The sequence below is a fragment of the Euprymna scolopes genome, chromosome 42 (genome assembly GCF_053919585.1).
Source record: "Euprymna scolopes isolate OS-2025 chromosome 42, ASM5391958v1, whole genome shotgun sequence".
NCBI classification, from domain to species: Eukaryota; Metazoa; Mollusca; class Cephalopoda; order Sepiida; family Sepiolidae; genus Euprymna; species Euprymna scolopes.
The window spans coordinates 28,571,544-28,592,705 of record NC_136523.1 but is presented as its reverse complement, the minus strand read 5'-3'; the positions used below and the strand labels follow the sequence as shown (position 1 = coordinate 28,592,705).

The 21,162-nt window shown below is 34.1% G+C and overlaps 1 non-coding gene and 1 pseudogene across 1 annotated transcript; one reads left to right on the top strand and one right to left on the bottom strand.

Moving 5' to 3' along the window:
- The first annotated feature begins 7,092 nt into the window (after positions 1–7,092).
- On the top strand, positions 7,093–7,209 carry LOC145267372 (5S ribosomal RNA; annotated as a pseudogene).
- Positions 7,210–19,053: 11,844 nt separating this feature from the next.
- Trnar-acg (transfer RNA arginine (anticodon ACG)) lies at positions 19,054–19,126 on the bottom strand. The gene has a single exon. It is a non-coding gene; the product is annotated as a tRNA-Arg (tRNA).
- Between the last annotated feature and the right edge of the window lie 2,036 nt (positions 19,127–21,162).

Sequence of the window (21,162 nt, the reverse complement as noted above, 5' to 3'; positions counted from 1 at the left end):
ACGGTTAGTGAGGATGACTAATTACCATATGTTTTCAAGTTCGATCCCACCACTCACTCTATTTTTTCTTTTTTAATTTCGTCTTTGTGCCAATATCCTCCACCCAGGCAAAAGTTACTTACCAACTCGTTTTTCACCTTCTTTTCCTCCTTCGCAGTGTAAGTTTAAGTCTGCCTGCCTATTACCACTTTATTATTATTTTTATTTTTTTTTTTTGCTCAATACACACCCCCAAACACCCAGGCAAAGCCGGGAACCCTTGCTAGTCTAACATATAAAAAGCAAAATGTGTGTATGTATGTATGTATGTCTGTTTGTATGTATGTCTCGCAAAATTTAAAGCTCCGTCCTTCGAACAACAATTATCGAAAAATTGGCCAAAAACATTAATTCCTTCGCCCTCAACTAAGTAGTTTTCTACAAAGAGGAGTCGCTTTTTTCGCAAGTCATCTTCTTTTCAATTGACTACGCTTAATTTCAATGTTCAAAACATCCAGTCAGACGATGGAAACATCAGCTAAGACATGTGTGTGTGCATATTTTTTGCATGTCCGGCAAAGGCTTTTGGAGGGAGGTGGGGGGGGGGTATTGTTTCTTAGAACCTTTTCTATACTACCTAGATTATAATATCTCCGATTTATGAAACAAGGTCATGTGTATCTTTTATTTGAGCGACTTTTACACACTATTTTCACAATATTTTTTACTCTCCGCATATTTGTTTGGCTTTTAAGTATAAAAGCGAAACTGAACCCATAGCAAAAGCAAGCTCTCTAGCACTCGTGCCAGGAAGTCCAGAAAAGCAATGAGCTTTGATCAATGCAGGCAAAACCTGTTATATCAGATAATTGCTATTCATTTGGACACCGCTCTCTTTATGGGGAGCTGATTTTCCCAAAAATCTTGGGGAAACTGGCTTGCAGCCAAAGTTATGTACGTGATTTCATTCCTCTGGGGCGTGATGTTTGACCTCATTAAATCTACGCACATGTCACTTAACTTTTTAATCGTTTAATTTCAATCATTCTCAATTCTGCTGCCCTCATAGCATCGCGTTAAGTTATAAGGCTATTCGCCTCAAGGCTTTGGGTTCAAGCCTACCTACCTACCAAAATTTTTTTTTCTTTTACACCTCAGGCGACACTGGGCATCCCCGCTAGTCTATAATATAAATCTCAAACGTCTGTTTGTGTGCGTGTGTATGTTTGTATGTCTCACTAAAACTTTCAACACGCGCAACAAACTCTGACAAAATTGGTATTGTTTGAAAGCTCAGTCTCTCTGACAACAAATATCCAAAAATTGGCCAAAAACATTCATCTTTCACTGTCAACTGGGCCATTTTTCACAAGGAGGGGGTCACTTTTTTCATCAACAAAGTGATCATATGACTTGCAATAATTATTCTTATTTCGAACGCTGCCAATGTCATTTGTCGCAATGGGTGCGGGGCTAAGCAGTTGGCTTCTTTTTTATTTCACCTTCTTTTCCTTCTTCGCATTACAGGTTTGCATCTGCGTGCTTAATTTTTTTTTGTGTGCTCACGCAGATACTTGCTGCTTTTCTTTTTTTTTGCTTAATTTTTTTTTTTGCTCAAAATACCCTTACCATAAAACCTCTCCACACCCGGGCAATGGTACCCCCGCAAGTGGAATGATAAAAAATGATGCAGCATGCATGCTCCCCCACTGGTGCTGCATGTGAGATGATGCCACAAAAAATATTGAAGAAATGATGAATGTGAGAAGTGTGAAGGGCCAACGTTGCCTTCACATTTTCGCCAAGTTTCAGAAAAATCTAATAGATGGAGCAAAAGTTATGGGGCTAAAAAGTGTCATTTTTTGCAATTTGGGGGCATTTGTTACTCCTTTTGAGCTCCTGGGAAAGCCGAATACAAATGAAAATGGACAAACGGTGCAGTTTCACGCCTTAAAACATATATATTTGGATTCAGCACCATGGAAAACCACTATATAGACATAGATATCAAGTTTTTGAGTAATATGAAAAAAGAGCTCCAAAAAAGCATTTTATTTAGCCCAGAGGAATGCGAATCAGAATTTTGCCAAGGTCACCCATACTGAATTTATATTAAGAACCATGGCCTCCACATTTTGGCCAAGTTTTAGGAAAATCTAATCAATGGATCAAACGCTATGAGACAAAAAGTGTCATTTTGGGCCATTTTGACCTCTTTTGATCCCCTGATAATGGCACAATTCCAGACCTTAACACATGTATATTTGAGTTGGCAACTGTGAAAAATCACTATATAGTCAGACATCAAGTTTTTGTTGAGAAATATGAAAAAAGAGCCACAAAAAGGGGCGTTTTTAGCACTAAAAGTCCCGGGGGACGTGAACCAGAAATTTGTATTAATAACAATCAGCAATTTTGGCCAAGTTTCAGAAAAATCTAATTGATAGATCTAAAGTTATGGGGCAAAAACGTGTCATTTTGGGGCATTTTTGACCTCTTTTGAGCCCCCGGGGACGCACCGGGAATTTTCATTAAAAAAACTTTTACTGTGTACATCTATTTAATGAAATACAATTTGTGGCAAAATTTCAGTAAAAACTAATCAACGGTTTTCTGGCAATCGTCCGGAATAACGAACGCCACTGAAAACATAGGTCCTTCTCCAATAAATCGGGGACCAATATTATTAAAATCATTTGATGGTTTCTCTTCTGCTGACAAGACACACATGGGAAAGACAGTAAAAATTTGCCAATTGACAGGACACTATATATACAAATGTAAGCCAATTTGAGCATATTTTATTGGTTTGAAAATATAGGTTGTTTTTTTACCAATTATCATAAAATTTTAGCCATAGAATAGTATTATAATCTTCAAAAACCCTGCAAATTTTCATGTAGTTTTGTCGCATAGAACCAATTATATGAGCATTTCAATATTCAATTTGGCTACGAATATATATAAGAACAAGTAGTTAATAAAACATGCTAAAAACACTTTGAAAAAGAGTTTAAAATATTTAATTTTAAAAAGGAAGCAGAAAATAAGTGGATAGTCCTTAATCTGCGGAGTTTTGAAGAAATACTTTCCTTCTCATCAGAGGGTAGGATTTAGCAAAATGCAAGATCGGATTTTGCTTGCAAAAGTATTTAATGAAACTACAAGTAAGTCATAGATCTTACTTGGTAACAAGTAGTGAAGCAGAGGGAATATGGTGAAGAAAAAGGTGATTTCACGTGAATGGATAGTCTGGTGAAGGGTAAAATATCCAATAACAGTAAAATCCAAATATATATATATATATAAATAAATAAATAGCCACTTTTTTTGGCAATTTTATTAGTTCCAAATCGCAGTGACTATTGATCAGAAATCAAAAAAAGAAGGCTCGTTGGAAAGCTAATGACCTGAATAGTGTAGTGGACTATGTGATATTTGCCCTTAAGGCCGCACATTAATGGACTCGTTCAGAGCTTATTTTTGGCGCTTTTTTACAGCCATAAAATGTTTAAATCAATCATTTGTTTTCCTAGTTTTGCATATGAATTACAAAATATCTGATATTTCCCCAAAACCTCCAGCCTTGATGGAGAGGAGACTAAAACTTGCTTCTATGGTTTCAAATGATCTGAAATAACAGCAAGAGGAGACTTGATTCCAAATATTTCTCATATCTCTCCCCTCTTTGGTTTTCATGCATAAAATAAATTTTACATTGTATATGGATTATTTGATACTGGAGATCTTCATAATTGTACCCTATTTTCAAAAGAGGCTAGATATAACATATGAGAAATATTTGGAATCAAGTCTCTCCTTGCTGTTATTTCAGATCATTTGAAACAATAGCAGCAAATTTTAGTCTTCCCTCCATCAAGGCCGGAGGTTTTGGGGAAATTATATATTTTATTACCGTATCTTTCTGTTAAGTTACATTATTGTTTCAGCTACCCGGCCGTTTTTTTGGCCGTCTGTAGCTTCCTCAAACTTTTACAGAAATGTTTGTTGTTATGGGATGAAAGAGTGAACAGGAGAGGGGTATTACGTTTACTATACAAACATTACTGGTTACATATGTGCATACGTTTCAGTGGAATCTCAATTCAACAAGACCACCTCATCAGACATGGCATGACATAAACTTAAGCAAAATTACGCATGATCATTAAGTTGTAATCGAATCCACTGGCTGAAGAAACCAAGTAAGTTTAGATTTTTTTTTTTTTTTTTTTTTTTTTTTTTTTTGATATTTGGCATCTTGACAAGTTACAAGCAAATCTCTTAGCAAAAATAACTTCAACATCACACATAACTATTTGAAGAATATTACACTTTTTATTAGGCACCTGTAAAGAAGAGAAAGGGAGACACAACATTTTATAAATTAGCAATGACAGAAGATGCAATTGAGATGATAATATGCACATGTATTTAAAAAGTGTGAAGCAAAAAAACAAAAAAAAAAACAAAATTAAATTTCTCAATTTTTAAAAAAAGTTTATTTAAAATTTTAACATTTTCTTTTTATCAAATCTGTATTTGAGAAAAAAAAAAAAATCTCCCAACTTTTAATTAAACAATTCAAATTATCAACAGGGAAAATCAAAATGAGCACACACACCAATCATTTTATAGTGTATATAATATATATACACACACATTTATATAGGCACACCACTTTCTCTCTTTATATATATATATATATATATATATATATATATATATATATATATATATATATGCATACATAACCATACACACACATAATTTTACCAATGTGAATATAACTGTATAATTTAAGTCTCTTTTTGTTTAGAGTTGTCTCCCTTAGGTTAAGAACTCTTATATTTTGACAAGAGTTGCAGTTGAGACATCACAAGTGTTGAATGAGAATAGTGATAAACACTGTTGGTCTAGCCAGCAAGACAGGTTTTTATTAAGCTTTTCTTTTTCTTCCAAGAACACATTTTTCCAATGTTAAGCAAAAAAAGACTTCTGATGCAATCGTCTATTTATATAAGAATTCCTATTTACATGCCTCTCCACGAGGGCAGAATTAGAGGGAGATGCTTGAGGCCAAGCTGAATAGTAATTGGAAGGAGTTTTATCAATATGCCATTACATTAGTTTCATGCACTCGATTGCGATTATCAGTGCACAAATTTGAGGTAAAATTCACATCTTATGATTCAAATCCTCGTTATGGGGAAACGGGGTTCAAAACTTGATAATGCATAAATTTGATCCCCAAATTAATGCATTTGATTGTTTCAGGATTGCAAAAAAAAACAAAAACAAAAAAAAAAAAACTGTATATTAAAAGAAAATTTATTTAGCACTACAACTAAATTTTTTTTTTTTTTTTATCGGAATCCTTTGAGAGGAGTAATTTGTATATTTATTTATTTTGCAGACTTATCCTTATCTTCATAGTTGTTGTTTCACAATGTTTCGTACAACTATTCCTCTGGCCATCTTCAGGTCGTTAACCATGAGAGATAGAGGTATTGAATCTCTACGGTTTCAGGTGAGCATTGTCTGAAGATAGTTTCAATCCTACCCAAAGCCGGTCAGAGGATTTGTTGGACAAAAATGTGGTGAGACGACAACAACTATGGAAGGCAGTAATTACTCAGTATACAGTTAAGAGACTCAGCATTCCTACCCCAGCGCAGCTAATAACCTCCTGAAGGCCGGAGGAATAGTTGGCCAAAACAGTGAAACAACAACTACTATAAAGATGAGGATAACAGTCTGCAAATAAATAAATACAATATATAATAATAATGGATTCTTCTGTCGCTTTTTGATGTATAAGGTCTCATACAACAACTGAGTTGTCCAAAATCTTTTTTTTTTTTTTTGTGGTGAAGGCTTCATGTAGAAACGTCCATACTTTTTGGAATAACTGCTAATCTCAGTCGGTGCAATTGGTTGCCACAGAGAGCCAGCCAATAGTAAACCTCAGGTTTTACATCAGCATTTTCCTTCTCATAGATGCATGTCTTACCGAAGACTGAGGGTGCATTGCGTTACCAGTGGTTTTAAACGCACCTCCAGATTTAACTCGGAAATTTCTGCATCCTGGCGCAGTGTATACAGTGCCTAGGATTCCCAAATAGTCACCCATCTGGTACTGGCTAGGCTTAACTTTGGTGATCTAACAAAAACTGGTGTGTCAACGTGATTATGCCGTATTTATAAGATTTGAGATAACGTCAACAATGATTGACACTCGTATTTTACATTCTACAGACATATGCTCTACAACTGATATTGAACACTCTCATTACAAATATACAAACTAATAGAAGTCTGTGTATATATATATGCATATATAGAGACGTGTGTGCATGTATTAAAACAAAACTATATATATATAATGTATTTATGTTTGATGTGTGTGCATATATTACCACAGTATATAAGATATTGTATGAGTTACACTTTGTTTAATAGTTATATTTGGATATGATGTAAGATTCTATGTACAGAAGACGTTCCAGTTACTCCAAAGAAAACAAAAAAACATATACGAACGTAATAGATCAATGATATATTAACCGCACTCGTTATACATAATTTAAAATGCAATCATACTTTTGATCGAAAAATAATAAAAAATTATATATATATATATATATATATATATATATATATTATTATTATTTGAGGGTAAACAGTTACATATGGTCGCTACAAATAGCCATCTGTTTCAGTCAAAGAAACTTCCTCAGGCAACCCAGAACCTCTTGACGCAAAAAAAAAAAAAAAAAAAATCAACAGGTTCTGGGTCGCCTGATGAAGTCTCTTTGACTGAAACAGATGGCTATTTGTAGCGACCATATGTAAATGTTTACCCTCAAATAACAAAAAAAAATATTTTGCTCTTTTTATTGAGCACTATCTAACAACCTCGTTGTCTTGATTACTCCCGACTTTTCACTTCAAACCTGAATATATATATATATATATGCTCCTTCAGTCTTTGACAGACTATAGATATCCACAAAGGGGTGCCTGCACATGAAATTTTAATTTTTTGTGGCAGGAGGTGCGCAATCTCCAACCACACCTCTCCTGAGTCAACATTGTTAAATAAAATTTGTAATATACAACATAATCGCATTGATGCACCGGTTCTCATCAGATCACCGAAGTTAAGCAACGTTGAACCTGGTTAGTACCAGATGGGTGACCATTTGGGAATTCTAGGCACTGTATGTGCTCTCTGCTTATCTCTGCATTTGCTTCTAGTCGTCCTGTACATACACTTCACATACCACTGGTATTTAATAATGTTGACTCAAGAAAGGTGTGGTTGGAGATTGTGAACCTCCTGCCACAAAAAATTCACACACAGGCACCCCTTCGTGGGTATCCATAGTTTGTCAAAGAATGAAGAAGCCTAAACAACCAAAAGCACCTCCTCAAGCGACAAAAATAAAGAACCAGCAATTTGAATAGCAGACAAGACACCTGAATGAGATGCTTTTGGTTTTTCAATAAACCAATTATTCCGAAACATTAGCATGTTCAGTGTAGCGACTATGTAATATTTGTCTATATAAAAAAAAATATTATACTTTGCTCTTTTTTATTGAGCACTCTTAATAACCTCGTTTTAATTCATGGATTTTATCTCCTGAATACCTTTAACTTGGTATGTGTGTGTGCGTGTGTGTGTGTGTGTGTGTGTGTGTATATATATATATATATATTCTTCTTGACTGTACTTCACAAACGAAGATTCTACAAAGGAGGTTGTTCACATCGACTGCAGGCATGCTTGTGGCTGATGAGCCCAATGCGGGACAAGCAAGTTTGGCCACAGCAGCTGCAGTCAAAAGTCACGTCAGGTGTGGCTGCTGCGGCTTCCCGAATCTTCCTCCTGCAACGCTTCTCCCGCAGAATCTCTGTGAGAGAGATCTCAATGGAGGTGACAGCCTGGTTGACAGTACGTCGCCAGGTAGCACGATCAGCAGCGAGAGCAAACCACTGGAGGTGGTCAATGTGTCAGTCATTGAGGGATTTCTCGGAGAGTCTTTATATCTTTTCTTTGGTGCCCCTCTATCATGACGGCAAGTAGAGAGTTCGCCATATAGGACTATCTATCGCGAATCATATATATATATATATATGATGTGGACGATATGTATGCAAGTTTATGTATATTGTAATTTTTTAAACCTAGTCATGGTTGAAGAAGCAAGAGCATGCTACGTCCATGGATTGAGTTAAGGATTTCATTCAAAATTTCATGAAGATTCCTGGGTCCAACAAGATACACCTGTAGAAGGTTGGAGATTATATCAACCAAAACGTTGAGAAAATGACATTCAAGATGAGAACCATAATCCGAATGATCCTAAAGTGACAAACCCAAAAAAATTAATTTTTTTTTTTAACAGAAGTCTTACAAATATTGTCCGCACCTTGTATACATTGGTCATAGAATCTCAAATCATAGCCAAATTAAAGACAATTAAACAATGGCCAGGTTTTTATAACATAACCTTTTATCACTAATTCTATCTGATATAATGACTTTGTGTATATGAGATTTCAGACATAAAACCGAAATATTCCGACCTGCAAAAAAAATTGACAATGAGTTTATAATAAGATTTAGTCAGGTCCTCACAGCCAAATCGTTTTTTGTGTGTGTGTGTGTGTTTTGGACAATGTGTGTTTTTATTTATTTTTTTTTTTTAATTTTTGTTATTCGTCGTTATTGATCAAAAGAGATAGCAAGAAATACAATCAAGTGAAAAAAAAAAAGGGGGGGGCAGGGGGTATCAACATTGTCCTTCGAAGCATTTTCAAAAGTTTCCCAGCCATCGCGCCTTTTCATTTTTTGGGGGGGAGGGTGCAAAAAGAAAGAAATTACAAAGTAAAGTATCCGAATTTACATCCATTTGGGACCCTTCAAAGATGAGACTTTATTATTTTTAATACATTTTTTGTTTTAATTCTTATTATATGTTCTTCATTTCCCGAAAGACATGAAAGAATCGGAAAAGGAAGACTAATGAAAATAACTGAGCCATTCCTTTCGTGGTGCCGATTGTGAGAAAGTGAAACGTGGGGCTGTGTGCAGAGGGATGGGTGCTTCAGCAATCATGCATCTTAAATTACTCGTCACGGGGAAATAGACGGTGTTAGTCGATTTGGCGACCTAACCCAATTATGTTCCACGATTTCTAATAGGTCCTGAACTGTCATCCAAGCTTCAACCTCTGTCCCATCGATGAAATGTTGCATGCTTGTGCCTGTTCTACAAGTATTTTAATGGTGGATGCTCTGACGAACTACGAGCCCTTGTACCCCCTCGACATAAATACCCCTAACAAACCTGACAATAAGCAAAATCCCACCTCTACACAGTAGAGATCCCTAGATGTAAGAAGGCTTTCTACTCTAATAGTTTCTTCCCCAGAACTGCTAAACTCTGGAACTCCCTTCCGGATTCCTGTTTTCCCAACTATACTGACATGTTCAAGTGTAATGTGAACAGACATCTTGCTGTTCAACTCCCTACATAGGATCCCTGCAACTTATGTCCCCGATATTAGCCTCCTACATGAAAGTGGCACTGTGTCTTGTTTGGGGTGAAAATGCAATGTTAAAAAAAAAATAAATTCTTGTTTGTTTCGTTTCAATACTGTTTTTAAATAAAATAAATAAGAATATTCATAAACTCATTTTTTTTAAATGAATATTTCATTATTTCGTCCAATTACGTTCCACGATTTCTTGTTTGTTTCATTTCAATATTTTCTTAAAACATAAGAATGTTCATAAACTCATTTGGGTTTGTATTACTGTACACAGATTCGAAAAAGTTGTCAAAGAACAAATATATAACAAATAAATGTTATCAAAAGCAAGATAAGTTACGTTTCTACCAAACTGGATATATTTTTCGTGTTTTTATTCAATGTAACATGTTTATTCAGCTCGAAAAACATACATTATTTACCGATGTATCGCAAAATTCAAAATGGCGCCCGACTCTCTCTTTAACACGGGAAAAGTTGTTATAAATAAAAAACTAAACAAAATACTATTAAAAACCACCGAATATATGTCAACCTATGTCACGGTAATATATATTGAGCGAGTTTCTAACAGTATTTTGTCTAGTTTTATATTTATAGCACCTTTTCCCAAACTTACCGTGTTAAAGAGAGAGTCGGGCGCCATTTTGAATTTTCCAATACATCGGTAAACACAGTATATTTTTCGAGCTGAATAAACATGTTACATTAAATAAAAACACTGAAAACATATCCAGCTAGGTAGAAAAGTAACTTATCTTGTCTTTGATAACATTTATTTGTTATACATTTGTTTTTTGACAACTTTTTCGAATCTATGTGTACAGTAATACAAACCCACTCATTTTTCTTTTTTAATTAAATATGAATTATTTTTCAGATGTTTACTTCGCCAAATTACGTTTCACAATTTCTAATTTTGTTTAATTTTCGCACAATTTTTTGCTTTTAAATATAATAATATTCATAAACTGTTTTTCTTTTTTACTTGGAAGTCACCACTTATCAAGGCCCAAAGGCCAGTTAAGGATAAAGGTTAATGAATGGAAGATGATAGTGTAGTAATCATTAATAGTGTAGAATTTGATTATTTATGGGGACGGCTCATTGGATTGGCTACCATGTTGTAATCAACTGGGAAGCAGACCAGCGGAACAGTGTTCCATAGGCAGGTAGTTCTAGGAAGCAATCTGTTCATGGAATCTGCATTTAGATTTAGGCACACAGAGAGTTGGGGAAATCATACATAGTGGTTGTAACTAGTTGAGCGTTTTTTGTGAAAGTTTGGCAAAGAGGAGCCATACATTGGAATTCAGTTGAGCATTTTCTATGAAAATAACAATACAGCAGAGAGAGGCTCGCAATATCTCTTCTGTGGGAAAGAGGCTACAAGAAAGAGAAAAGGGCATCACCTACGAGATAGGTTTAAAATAAAAAAAAAGTTTTGGTAGGTGAGTAGGAGGATCGAACCCGAACCCTTGAGGCAAAGTTGGAAATTAAAGTGTGAAAAAAAACATGCGACGTTTGTTATGTAATGGATGGCTGGAACCATCCGATACATAACTGAAAAGAAAAAACTTCTTTAATAAAAGATTTAAAAGAGTGGGCATCGAATAATCGATTGTCCACCAGTCGAAAAGAGAAAGTGCTTACGTCGTTAACAGAGAAATCGGACGACGATTTTTTTTGTTTACAAAACAAAGAAACGTGACATTCCTCGTAAGCTCTGGAAGTATAGATATTGGCATGAGTGATAAATTCACGTGTCGGTCAGCTGAAGATAAATCGGACGATCGTTCGAGGTCAAGAGGTGGCAAAGAAATTGTCAAAACGTGACTAAAGAACACGTGTTCTATTATCGATCAGTTGATTGACAGATCGCGTGGATTGGAAAAAAAACAAGCGACAGAAATGCCAATATAAGCGGTGATGTTTGGAATCTAACCAGAAGAAGAGAGAAGAAGCAGAGGAGAGAAGAAGAAGAAGAGGAAACGTGCGACTGTCGAGAGTAGAGCGTTTCCACACACCCCTCTCCATCACTGAAATGAACAATAAGTCACACTGTTAAAGTTTGAACTTTTGACAATCTCTGTGTAAAACGAAAAATATAATTTGAAAACAAAATATATTTTTATATGAAAAGCCAGTGTGTCTTACATCTTGATTTGTTATGCTGAGTTACGTCTAACCTTTGTGTGCATCTCAAAGTCGGGTTTGCCGGAAACATTATTTTAACAGGTATGACAGCTATAGAAAGACGAGAAATGAAAAATGCACAGTCAAGGGGGAAATAACTCTGTTGTCTTAGCCGTTACTATAACAACCAGAAATTAAACAACTAGACGATCACTAAAAGACGGCTACTGGGTTTTTGTTGCAGCGGGGAACGTACTAATTACGATCGTTCCCAGCCTAGGGGTCCTGGCTATATAACACGTTAACCATTGGGCCACCGCGACATACAACGGAGACACGTTTGAATTTATTTAATTAAGTATTAAAAACAGGTGGCCACAATAAAAGTTAACTCTGCTACTTCCATTTGACCTAATTAAGGAGGTCAAATAGAAGTCACGCAGTTAACTTGGGTTTGTTTACCCAACTTTAACTGGTTTTTTTCTCCAACAGATGTTGGGGAGGGGGAAACCAGATTGAATAGCAATTGTCTGATATAAGAGGAGTTTGTCTCCACATTGATCAAAGCTGATTGCTTCCGGACGTTCCCCGGCGCGATGCCAAGAACGCACTGTTTGAATTTTTAGTTTCACTTCATTTATACTAAAAAGCAGGACAAACAGTCGACAGAGCGAAATAGCGCGAATCTCATAAAAGTCGACGTAAATAAATCTAGAAGCTACACGCATTCCCAAATTGTAGATATTATTATCTAGAGGCTATATAAACAGTTGTAAGCGATCGTAACGACCCCGGGAGCGTGTGCGAAAGAAGCCTTTGCGAGACATACACAAAATGGTCACACATTTTGGCTTTCATATATATAGATTAGCGGGGGTGGAGGGGCACCCAGCGTTGCTCGAGTGTTTTTTTTTGGGGGGGGGTGTTAAAAAAAAACGTTGGCCGGGTAAAAGAAAAAAAATGTTTTTGTAGGAAGGTAAGATTGAACCCCGAAGCCTTGATGCGAAGGTGGAAATGAAAGGGAAAAAAAGCCAGACATCTAACCATCTCGGCCACGAAGGGAGAGGAACTGATAAGCGCATTAAGTGAAGGTTTATAAAGCGAAATAAACAGGTGCAAGGAAGTGGCGTGATGTCTGACCTAGTTTTGCACTGCAAGCCAGATCATTCGCTTTTCGAAGACGCAGCGAGCTGGTAAAAGTCGGGCAAATTAAATACATACGCGACCCCCGTTGTTAAGTCGTAGTTATTATGATTTAGATGTAATATAAAAAGTTTTAAGCAGGAGCGACACGACCGAGAATCACGGCGAAAAAAGCCTTTTGTGGACATACACAAAAAGCAAACATACACACATTTTCGCTTTTATATATATATAGACTAGCATGAGGTACCCGGCGTTTCCCGGATGTTTGGAGGTGTGTCTGTTAAAAAAACACGTTGGCCGAGCGTAGAAGGTAGGATTGAACCCCGAAGCCTTGGTGCAAAGGTGGAAATGAAAGGGGAAAAAAGCCAGACACCTAACCATCTCGGCAACGAAAGGAGAGGAATAGATAAGCAAGTTAAGGGTTATAAACTGAAATATACAGGTGTGAGGAAGTGGCATGATGTTTGACCTAGTTTTGCGCTGCAAGCCAGTTACTATTTCCTCTGCTTTTCGAAGACGTGGCAAACTGGTAAAAGTCAGGCAAATTAAATAGAAAGGCAACCCCCGTTGTTAAGTCGTAGATATTATCATTTAGACACTATATAAAAAGTTTTAAGAATGAGCGACGACCTCAAGAAGACCGACAAAAAAAGTCTTTTGCAGACATAGACAAAAAGCGAACATACATACATACACACACATTTTCGCTTTTATATATATATAGAATTTTTTTTTAAATATGTAAATAAACATTTTTATTTGAAAAAAAAATCAATTTGCAAATATTCTTATTATATTTAAAGACAATATTGAAATAAAATAAAGATATTATGGAACGTAATTGGTTAGGATCATCAAATTGACTAACACCGTCTATTTCCTATGACGTGTCATCACATGAACAAGCAATGGCTCAAGTAAGCTAATATTCGTGATCACTGGTGTTTCTTGTTGGGGGTGAGCATCAGACTTGATAAGTGGGATCTTGTTATCTTGTGGGGGAGGAGAAGTGCGTTTTTAAAAAGTGAAAGAGAACGAGAGAGGATAATAAACTTTAGATGAAAATAAGAAAGAAGGAGAGGAAAATGAAAAACCAATGAAAAAGAAATATACGAGAAAATAAAGGTGAAAAGGAAAACTAGAAAGAAATATAAAAAAAAAATGGAAGATAAAAAGTAAAGGAAGGAAAAATAAAACACGGATAAAATAAAAAGCAAAAGAAAAAGTGAAAGTTTTGGGTTTTTTTGGTTTTTTTCTTAGATAGTAATCTTGCAAATAGACTAAGGTGAGAAAATGAATAAAGAAAGAAAAGGGGAAACAAAGGAAAAGAGAGAAAAGAAAAGACAAGACGAAAAGGAAACGAATGAAAAGGAAAAAAAAGACGAAAAGGAAACAAATGAAAAGGAAAAAAAAGAAAAGACAAAAAGGAAACAATTGAAAAGGAAAAAAAGAAAAGATGAAAAGGAAACAATTGAAAAGGAAAAAAAGAAAAGACGAAAAGGAAACAAATGAAAAGGAAAAAAAAGACGAAAAAGAAACAAATGAAAAGGAAAAGAAAAGACGAAAAGGAAACAATTGAAAATGAAAAAAAGAAAAGACGGAAACAAATGAAAAGGAAAAAAAAGACGAAAAGGAAACAAATGAAAAGGAAAAAAAAGACGAAAAGTAAACAAATGAAAAGGAAAAAAAAGACGAAAAGGAAACAAATGAAAAGGGGAAAAAAAGACGAAAAGGAAACAAATGAAAAGGAAAAAAAAGACGAAAAGGAAACAAATGAAAAGGAAGAAAAAAGACGAAAAGGAAACAAATGAAAAGGAAAAAAACGTGAAAAGGAAACAAATGAAAAGGAAAAAAAAGACGAAAAGGAAACAAATGAAAAGGAAAAAAAAGACGAAAAGGAAACAAATGAAAAGGGAAAAAACGTGAAAAGTAAACAAATGAAAAGGAAAAAAAAGACGAAAAGGAAACAAATGAAAAGGAAAAAAAAGACGAAAAGGAAACAAATGAAAAGGAAAAAAAAGACGAAAAGGAAACAATTGAAAAGGAAAAAAAGAAAAAACGAAAAGGAAACAAATGAAAAGGAAAAAAAAGACGAAAAGGAAACAAATGAAAAGGAAAAAAAAGACGAAAAGGAAACAAATGAAAAGGAAAAAAAGATAAGACAAAAAGGAAACAATTGAAAAGGAAAAAAAGAAAAGACGAAAAGGAAACAATTGAAAAGGAAAAAAAGAAAAGACCAAAAGGAAACAAATGAAAAGGAAAAAAAGACGAAAAGGAAACAATTGAAAAGGAAAAAAAAGACGAAAAGGAAACAAATGAAAAGGAAAAAAAGACGAAAAGGAAACAAATGAAAAGGAAAAAAAGACGAAAGTAAACAAATGAAAAGGAAAAAAAAGACGAAAAGGAAACAATTGAAAAGGAAAAAAAAAGACGAAAAGGAAACAAATGAAAAGGAAAAAAAAGACGAAAAGGAAACAAATGAAAAGGAAGGAAAAAGACGAAAAGGAAACAAATGAAAAGGAAAAAAACGTGAAAAGGAAACAAATGAAAAGGGAAAAAAGACGAAAAGGAAACAAATGAAAAGGAAAAAAACGTGAAAAGTAAACAAATGAAAAGGAAAAAAAAGACGAAAAGGAAACAAATGAAAAGGAAAAAAAAGACGAAAAGGAAACAAATGAAAAGGAAAAAAAAAGACGAAAAGGAAACAAATGAAAAGGAAAAAAAAGACGAAAAGGAAACAAATGAAAAGGAAGAAAAAAGACGAAAAGGAAACAAATGAAAAGGAAGAAAAAAGACGAAAAGGAAACAAATGAAAAGGAAAAAAACGTGAAAAGGAAACAAATGAAAAGGAAAAAAAAGACGAAAAGGAAACAAATGAAAAGGAAAAAAACGTGAAAAGTAAACAAATGAAAAGGAAAAAAAAAGACGAAAAGGAAACAAATTAAAAGGAAAAAAAAGACGAAAATGAAACAATTGAAAAGGAAAAAAAGAAAAGACGAAAAGGAAAAAAAAGACGAAAAGGAAACAAATGAAAAGGAAAAAAAGAAAAGACAAAAAGGAAACAATTGAAAAGGAAAAAAAGAAAAGACGAAAAGGAAACAATTGAAAAGGAAAAAAAGAAAAGACGAAAAGGAAACAAATGAAAAGGAAAAACGACGAAAAGGAAACAATTGAAAAGGAAAAAAAGAAAAGACCCAAAGGAAACAAATGAAAAGGAAAAAAAGACGAAAAGGAAACAATTGAAAAGGAAAAAAAGAAAAGACCCAAAGGAAACAAATGAAAAGGAAAAAAAGAAAAGACGAAAAGGAAACAAATGAAAAGGAAAAGAACGTGAAACGGAAACAAATGAAAAGGAAAAAAAGACGAAAAGGAAAAAAAGAAAAGACGAAAAGGAAACAAATGAAAAGGAAAAAAAGACGAAAAGGAAACAATTGAAAAGGAAAAAAAAGACGAAAAGGAAACAAATGAAAAGGAAAAAAAAGACGAAAAGGAAACAATTGAAAAGGAAAAAAAAAGAAAAGACAAAAAGGAAACAATTGAAAAGGAAAAAAAGAAAAGACGAAAAGGAAACAAATGAAAAGGAAAAAAAAGACGAAAAGGAAACAAATGAAAAGGAAAAAAAGACGAAAAGGAAACAAATGAAAAGGAAAAAAAGACGAAAAGGAAACAATTGAAAAGGGAAAAAAAGACGAAAAGGAAACAAATGAAAAGGAAAAAAAGACGAAAAGGAAACAATTGAAAAGGAAAAAAAGAAAAGACGAAAAGGAGACAAATGAAAAGGAAAAAAAAGACGAAAAGGAAACAAATGAAAAGGAAAAAAAGACGAAAAGGAAACAAATGAAAAGGAAAAAAGACGAAAAGGAAACAAATGAAAAGGAAAAAAACGTGAAAAGGAAACAAATGAAAAGAAAAAAAAACGTGAAAAGGAAACAAATGAAAAGGAAAAAAGAAAAGAAAACATGAAAAGGAAACAAAAGAAAGGAAAAAGAAAACGTGAAAAGTACACAAATGAAAAGAAAAAAGGAAAGAAACTTAAAAATTGAAAAAGATTCAAAATCACAAAAAATTGAAAAATACAATTATCAAAATAAAATGGAAAAAGTTGGCATATTTTTGCTGAAACAAAATATTCAAAATCATTACAAATTTAACCCCAGTCAATTTGATTTTAATTGCGGGGGAGGGCGTGAAAGAGGTCATAAGGTTAAACTGAGAATTTTAATTATATTTCAGGCAAAGAAAACCCTTCAAAATAGATGGTCGTTGGTTTAATCACAAAAAAATAAAATAAAATAAAAAAATTCATTTGCATTTTTGCCTGTAAACTTTATGTCTAGATAGAAATTAATTTCTATTCGCCATTTTAAAGGCTACAAAATTACTTTTAAATGTAAAGGGATTGCAAAATGAATGGAGCCAAGCATTTTGCTCATTTATTAATAAATTAAATAAAGGCCTTAAATATGCTTAAATATATTTCAATTCATGCAGATTTCATATTATTATTATTATTATTATATTGTACCTAATATATAGTACCGATTTCAAAAGATTTCATGCAGATTTCATATTATTATTATTATATTGTACCTAATATATAGTACCGATTTCAAAAGATTAAAAAAAAAAAAGAATGATTTGGTTGCCATCAGCTAGAATCGAAACCAAAACATTTAATGCTCAGCCACATTCCCTACTATTGGAGCTATAGATTGGTTGTTTTATTTTATGGCATATCAACCCTTTACAGATTATTTAATGCCGAATCCAGTGAATTTGAAGAAAAATTTTTAATAGCATATTTTTTTTTTCAAGTCGATTTCTATTTAACCCATAGTTGGCACCCTAACAGGTACTACCACTCCGGGTCAGAGAGGACCTAGGAGCAATGGCAATTAAAGGATGGCTCCACACTCCTCAAAGTCTGCAAGCTGGGGCTTCACCATCGGATATAGTTTAAGGTCATATCCAGGACCGGAGCTATAAATAGATAGATAAGATTTAAAATTACACCACTTCAAGCTATGAATTAATTTGCACATGCACAAAAATAATAAAAATATGTCGGCAAGTTGAAATGAACAGTTTGTATTTCAACCGACACATTTCTGTAAGCATTATTTGTCCATCCAAACAAAGATGTTTCTTGTTATAAACCATCTTTGATGTACAATTACTATTTTCTGTAATTTCAGTCGGGTTATGTGACCAGTAGTTTAAGAGTTTATTGGTTAAATATTCTTACATACACACACACACTAGATATATGTTTTTTGTATCCCCTCGACACAAATATCTCTGATAAGTAGCTAAATCCCACCCCTTCACAGTCGAGATCCCTAGGTGTAAGAAAGCCTTCTACTCCAATAGTTTCTTCCCTAGAACTGCTAGATTTTGCTTTCCCAACTGTACTGACATGCAGAAGTTCAAGTGTAATGTGAACAGATATCTAGTTGCTCATCTCCCTTCATAATGTCCCTGCAACTTATGACCCCGATAGTAGCCCGAAAGTGGGTCTTGTTTGGGGTGAAAATTGAATAAAAAAAAAAATAAAATAAAAAAAATTATAAGGTCACATTTTTATATATATATAATGTGACCTTGTCTGTCTAACTGTGCAAAACGGTCTCTACCAAACTACTCTGTCAGTTTTTGGTCTATAGACTTGAAACTTAATATATAGGGAAATTGTACCTGTAGAACAAATCCGATTTGATTTTAGCAGCTAAAAATAACTGCTAAAGGGTCAAAATTGAAAAAAATTGGAACTTTGCAGGTGTAAGTCAACTAAACATGTTATTTCTATGCATGTGCAAATATACATTTATACATTAAAGTTTGGTCAATTTTTAAAGTTTTCTTATTCATCTGTTGTTAGCTTAGATGGTAACAAATAAGGCTAGAGTGCTAAATGTTTTGGTTTCGATTCTAGTTGATGACAAGTAGATTAGCATTACTTTATTTTTCTGTTTGATTCCTCTTTACTTTTTTAGAAATAAATAGATTATATTTTATACTAGCGGCTGCACCGTGTCGGCACACACAACGCCGAGTCAAACACAAAATCGAGTACACTCAACATCATCTTACCATCAATGCTTACCCTATGAACTCAGAGTGTGGGAAATTCCCATACGCACAAAACAAAATCACTGAACAAACAAAAATACCCTAACTAAGGGTAAGGATAACGAGCAAACGTTGGATAAAATGATGGATAAAATTATCATGAACTTGCCAGGATTCGAACCTGGAATCTTCTGATCCGTAATTAGACGCGTTATCTATTGCGCCACAAGTCCTGTCCGTATGCCGAAAGATGGTACCACGACTGTATACAGACAGTGCTAAATTCCATTCACATGGGCAGGTAACTTTTTTGACAATTGCATGAAATGGGCCAAAAACTCTTATTTCGAGCTTTTTGTGTGACTCAGCGTTGTTCGTTACAAACTATATATAGATAAGGACAATCTAGGGACTCACACCTTTCAGGGAAAAAAAGAATTTTTCAATTCAGTGCAACTGTTCAAAAGTTTTATTGGTATATATACACACACACACACACATAAATAAACATTTAGACTTTTATTAATAGTATATATATATATATAAGCGAGATAAGTCACAGATTAAAGATCAGGTAAAAAATCCTGTTAGATATTACATTGAGGTAATACTTTCAGGGTGATCCTAGCCAAAAAGTTAAAGCTCAATATTTAAAAAATAAAGCAATATATCAGTTTAGTGGTTCAAATAAAATTCTTAAAATCAAAATATAAACACATATATTCGAGTTAAGAATTTGTTTGACACAAGGAAATATATAGATGGGAGTTATGTTAATTTTCTTAATCCATGGATTTTCAATACTGGCTCATATCATCAGAGGAAATGAAAATGCGGTTAGCAAAATGTTCAGCTGTGAGTAAACACGTATTTTGCTTTTTAACACAAATATTGAAAATGTTATTTGAGTGGTAAGTAATGTTTATAGGAGAAGGAATTTCATACAACCTGGGGAGTCCATTATTGGAAAAAGTTCAATATCTTCTGGGGTATTATTACCAAGTCAGAGGAATAGTAATCCAAAGGGAGAAGCCAGTAATCCTATATAATAAGAATGCTTGGTTGCTCCATATTGTTATTCCGAAGGGCTGTTTCGTCGGTGATTTAAATGTGTTTTGGTAGATGGGATCCAAAATTCTTGTGGGTGTGGAGACAGTGTATCAGATATTGAATCAACGTTATATTCCATAGCATATATTTCTGTCAGTGATGAGATTTGTACATCGAGTTATATATATATATATAGGATTGATATGTAGTTTGCTTGAAGCATTGTGTGGGATAGGTGTGTAAAAGAGATTTAGAAGGCTGTCACAATGCGAGGAATGAATTATAGTCGCTGTTGGTAAGAGGAGACGAGAACAAGTAGCGATTTACAAATCAATAAGTACATACATATATATATATTTTTTTTTTATATATATATATATTTATTCAGTTGTATGGTAAAATGTCTTACTTGTAAGTCTATGCGACGTATTCTATTATTAATTTCAGAAAAATTCCCTTTTCAAATGGTGTGCGTAACAGGTCGATTCAAAGCATGCTGGATGAAGGGCCGGAAGTTGTGTAGCTATGTGAGGCTCTTCATCCAGCATGCATTGAATCGACCTGTTACGCACACCATTTGAAAAGGGAATTTTTCCGAAATTAATAATAGAATACGTCGCATAGACTTACAAGTAAGACATTTTACCATACAACTGAATAAATATATATATATAAAAAAAAAATATATATATATCTATGTACTTATTGATTTGTAAATCGCCACTTGTTCTCGTCTCCTCTTACCAACAGCGACTATAATTCATTCCTCGCATTGTGACAGCCTTCTAAATCTCTTTTACACATCTTGGGCATAAAATCCTTCGAATGACATGGATCGATAAATATTCAGAGAGATGCTTATTCGATTCGATGGATGCATTAGACGATTAGCTTCTAATATGGGTTGAATTTCTGGTTTTCTGAGAGCGGGTGAAGAAAACCATTTAGAGGATAGAAGGAAGAGGAGAAATGAGGGGCTAGGGTAGAGAGGGTGAGGAGGGAAGGTTAGGTCTGTGTGAGCAGGCATGTGTGTATTAGAAATTCTTTGGGTGAGGATTAGGGTGTTATGTACCAGTCATTGTGCTGAAGTCTTAATTTTTGGGTTTGAATGGGAAGTATATATTCTGTAATTTTTTTATGGGAATGGGGATAGGAGGGGGTGGATATGCTATTTTTAGGCGTTGTGGGAGGTGGGTGAATAAATGAGGTGGAAAGGAGA